The sequence below is a fragment of the Octopus bimaculoides genome, chromosome 22, assembly GCF_001194135.2.
Source record: "Octopus bimaculoides isolate UCB-OBI-ISO-001 chromosome 22, ASM119413v2, whole genome shotgun sequence".
Taxonomy (NCBI): domain Eukaryota; kingdom Metazoa; phylum Mollusca; class Cephalopoda; order Octopoda; family Octopodidae; genus Octopus; species Octopus bimaculoides.
In genome coordinates this window covers 13,596,946-13,602,071 of record NC_069002.1, presented here as the reverse complement: position 1 = coordinate 13,602,071, position 5,126 = coordinate 13,596,946, and the positions used below count along the sequence as shown (strand labels likewise).

Below are 5,126 nucleotides of genomic sequence, written 5' to 3'. Positions count from 1 at the left end.
TGTGTGTGTGTGTGTGTGTGTGTGTGTGTGTGTGTGTGTGTGTGTGTTTGCATCACTAAAACTCAAGAACTACTCAACCGATTTCATTCAAATTTTACACATGCCTTACCCAGGGTCCATGCAATGTCTGTTTTATATATGTATATATGTATTAAAGAAAGCAAAAAATAAAACAAGAATGATAGCGTTCAGTATGTTGGCCACAGGAATTTCTGTCAAAGAGACATGGTTAAACAAAGTTGCACATCATTTCCCTTTTTCTCTCACATACCCATTCTTTCTCTCTCTCTTATTATTACTCCCACTGCCACCATCAGTACTACTATTTTTAATACAAACAGGGGCGGGGGGGGTCAAAGTGTGACACACTGGGACACAGAAATTAGTTTTCACATTTATTTATGTTAGATATTAGATATCTCAATAATACTAAAACTGTAGGGATGTTTGTGTGTAACCAAAATATCTCAGAAATAGTATATTTTATCTTTTTTTACATATTCATTTTCATACTTATCTTTGGCAGTGCAGTACAAATTTTTGTGATATTTGGTACTCTATTTATTAAGGAAAACAATTAAACACAATTTTTGTTTGTTATTTCTTGACAAAAAATGCATCACTTCCGTGACGTCAACACACATACACATATACAGAATACACACACGACTATAATAGAACCATGGCTATAATAGAAGACACTTGTCCAAAGTGCCACGCAGTGGGATTGAACCTGGAACCATGTGGTTGGTACGCAAGCTACTTACCACACAGGCGCTCCTGTGCTTATATAGATATATATCTACATATGTGTGTGTGTGTGTGTGCGTGTGTAGTGTATCTATGTGCAGGTGCTTGCCTCCCACAATGTTCAACAACTAGTGTTGATATGATGAAATCTTCCAAAAACATGCTCCAGCATGGTCGCAGTCCAATAACTGAACCAAGATAAAAATAATCATAACCAGGTTTATAACTATATCTTTATCAAAGCATTATCTAGTCTTTGAATATGTTATCAATGTATAAACATTTAATTAGCAGAAAATCACTGTTGAAGGAGGAACCCAGCAAAATTTGGCCCTCAAAAATGGTGAGTATTGTTGAAAGATAAGATAAGCAAACTTCTTTATTTATGTTGTTGTTGCCATTATTGATATTGTTGTAATTTTGACCTTCGATAAAAATCATCCCAGCAGTGACCATCTTATCTTTTAGGTATAGCTATAAATACACTGAACCACAAATGCTATTTTTCATTTTTATATTTACTGTTTTACTCTCTTACTTGTTTCAGTCATTTGACTGCGGCCATGCTGGAGCACTGCCTTTAGTCGAGCAAATCGACCCCAGAACCTATTCTTTGTAAGCCTAGTACTTATTCTATCGGTCTCTTTTGCCGAACTGCTAAATAATGTGGACGTAAACACACCAGCATTGGTTGTCAAGCGATGTTGGGGGGACATACACTGATGCACAAGCATATACACACACATACATACATATATATGACGGGCTTCTTTCAGTTTCCGTCTACCGAATCCACTCACAAGGCTTTGGTTGGCCTGAGGCTTTAGTAGAAGACACTTGCCCAAGGTGCCACGCAGTGGGAATGAACCCAGAACCATGTGGTTGGTAAGCAAGCTACTTACCACACAGTCACTCTTCTGAAAATTTATTATCGGGATGTAAGTGTAAATATTCCAAGACAAGCTGGTTTATGGCTGAGACCCAAATTGCAAATCAGCTAACTGAAATGCATGTACATCTTGTGGAGGTTATGGGTATAAAAATCAACTTGAACTGTGTTCCTGGCATTTGTAATTTGGATGCATCAGGTATGACCTGATTGTCAGCAGTGCAAAGAGAACAGGCTATTGACCGATTGCAAGCAGGGCAGTGTGCTCTGGTTGTTTCAAAAGCTTACAATGTCCATGTCAGCACCATCTATCACCTGCAACAGCAATACAACACCAACAGCACTGCAGACTGTGCCCACAGAGGGCACCCTCGGATGACCACGCCCAGGCAGGATCACTTCATCCACCTGCAACACTTCTATAACTTCAGACCCGCCAGCGTGACAGCTCGTGAGCCCATTGGCACTGAACAGCAACCCATCAGTGACAACATGATACGACATTGACTGGCTGCCAACAACCTCTGTTGCCATCATCCTGCTCGAGGGCCTGTTTTCACCGCCCGCCACCATCAGGCACAACTACAGTGGGCTACACAGCACCAACATTGGCAGCATCAACAATGGAGGTTGATAGTCTTCTCTGACAAGAGCCAGTACTACATTTCCACCTCGGATGGCAGAGTGAGGGTGTGGTGTAGGAGAGGTGAACGCTACAGAGACGCATGTGTCATGGAGAGATACGTGTGGGGTGGCCAAATCATCATGGTTTCAGGTGCTATAGTCCTGAATCAGAGAATTGGGCCCCGTGTGTTCCAAAATCTTGGCGCAGGCAGAGGGAATGGTGTTCACAGCACAGCGCTACTTTGACCAGATCCTAAGACCTCACATCGTGCTCTTCTTCATGCGTGTCACCATAGCCACATGTTCCTGCAGGACAATGCTCCCTCCCACATGACTAGGGTCACCATGGACTTCCTGCATCTGCACAACATCAGAACCATGCCATGGCCAGCTCTCAGCCCAGATTTGAAAATCTGTGGGATGAAATCCAGAGTTGGCTGAACCAGGTGGTCCCAAGGCTTTCTTTAGGCCTGACAATTAAGGCTCCACCCCCAATCTCAATACCCTGATCTGCTTCTCCGTACAGCATTAATCCTCTATGATTCTTTCCCTCCAACACATTTCCTACCAATTCCAGAGATCCAGCAAATGCCTCAGGTGCTACCGTCTCTCTTCTGTAGTATTGTCAGACAAGAGACTTTGTCTGAATACTTCTAACAGAAAGTAGGTCCCTACTAAAGGCACCTAAGGACCAAACAGTGATGGTGTTAAAAGTGGTTCTTAGATTACAACAAACTTATCTAAGATGAGGTTCATAGGGGTCATGAAGGGATGGTTATTGGTTCCACTACTAGGATGGTGCTGTGACTAATACATACACAAACATCATAGACAACATCCAGAGAAGGGCTATTCAACTAATTAACATAAAGAGCCATTTGACTAATTAATAGAAAGTCACTCACAGACATCAACCTCAAAGATGTGCTATCATGTCTGAGAGTGAGAGACTGAAGTATGCAATAGTTTTGGGATCGAAACGTTTGCACGCCGGGCGAAATGCTTAGTGGCATTTCGTCTGCCGTTACATTCTGAGTTCAAATTCCGCCGAGGTTGACTTTGCCTTTCATCCATTCGGGGTCGATACATTAAGTACTAGTTACGCACTGGGGTCAATGTAAACGACTTAATCCCTTTGTCTGTCCTTGTTTGTCCCCTCTATGTTTAGCCCCTTGTGGACAATAAAGAAATAAGAAACGTTTTAATGTTGAATTGTTCTGAATTTCAGAACCAAACAAAAACTTCCGTGTGAGTAGATGCCTTCCAGAAGTTCCTGAAAACAAAACTGGAACAAGAAATAAAAAGGTAAAAAAAAAAGAAACAGAAAAGAAAACAGCATTTATACAATTTGATGTGTGTGCATGTGTGTGCCTTTGCTTATGTCAATAACTGTATGTGTGTCTTTGTCTGTATGTGTACATCTGCATATGTGCAGCTGTAAATATGTGTGTGTGTGTTTGTGTGCTTATGTTTGTATGTTTGTGAGTTTAGATGTATGTAAATGTTAGTGTCTTTGTCAGTTGGTGTGTGTGTGCATGTGTGCGCATGTGTGTGTGTGTGTGTGTGCATGCATGCGCATGTGTGTGTGTAATTTTTATACTTGTGCATTAGTGTCTATATACCTTTGCTTGCTTTTGAGTGTGTATGTATATATATGTGTGTTTTTATATATGTACATATATATGAGTGGAGGTGCAATGGCCCAGTGGTTAGGGCAGCGGACTCCCGGTCATAGGATCGCGGTTTCGATTCCCAGATCAGGCGTTGTGAGTGTTTATTGAGCAAAAATCACCTAAAGCTCCACGAGGCTCCGGCAGGGGATGGTGGCGAACCCTGCTGTACTCTTTCACCACAACTTTCTTTGGACTCAGCACAATATATATGTAATAATTCTTTTCCAGTGTGATGAAGTTAGCAGCACAACCAGTGTTCCAGACAGTGGAATCTCTGATGTCTGGAACTTGTCACTTCCACCAAAGCAATCCAGGCAATCCATGCCTGGCCTTTTGCCATTAACCAAATTCACTGATACGAATAAAGAACATCCAATTAATAATCCTGAAGTTGTTTCCAAACAGACAGATGCAATATCATTAAACAGAACTGGTCAAACCACACCAATGGACACAACATCTCGGGCAAGAAGCGACCAAACTGTTCCAATGGCAGTTGAACCTGCAGCAAGAACTGACCATAGTGCTACATCTACAGACAAAGGAACTTTGGTAAGAAACGATCCCTGTACTATGTCAACAAACCAAGAATTGATGTCAAGAGTTAATCAGCAGCAACATGTTCAAAGTTCTTTGGCTTTACCAAGAGGGTAAGTTAACAGCAGCAAAGTTTGGCAAATTGGAACTGTTTGATTTTCTTGTTATTGTTCTTGCTGTTTGCTACCCAAGTCATCCAACAGGTCTGCGATCAAAAGTGTTCCAGCCAAGGCCTTTTCCTTGCCCATTTTCTTGTTCCAATTTTCTTTGTCCTATTTTTAAGATGGTAAGGCATAGTTTGAAAGAGATTTGGCAGCTATTTCTAGAAGCACCATCTGTTTAGACACAAATTCCTGATTCCTAACTGAATGTTCTCTAACTGTGTCTGCTTCTTTGTTGACTGGCTTTTGCAGTTATTGCTGTTTAACCCCAGGTCATCCCTGCTCCAGCAGACTTATGATCAAGGGTATTACATCCTGACTTTTTTCTATGTTCACATCAGTTGAAAAAGTCAGTATAAAGAAAAACACTGACAAAGACTCGAAACTTCTCCACCCATATATACATAGAACTATATATATACATATGTATATATGTATATGTATATATGTATATGTATATATGTATATGTATATATGTATATGTATATATAT

At 40.9% G+C, this 5,126-nt stretch overlaps 1 long non-coding RNA gene across 1 annotated transcript; it reads left to right on the top strand.

Annotated features, from left to right (window-relative positions):
- Nucleotides 1-424: 424 nt before the first annotated feature.
- Nucleotides 425-4,580, top strand: LOC128250533 (uncharacterized). The gene is made up of 3 exons (XR_008266555.1): nucleotides 425-1,093; nucleotides 3,492-3,568; nucleotides 4,165-4,580. It is a non-coding gene; the product is annotated as an uncharacterized LOC128250533 (long non-coding RNA).
- The last annotated feature ends 546 nt before the right edge of the window (nucleotides 4,581-5,126 follow it).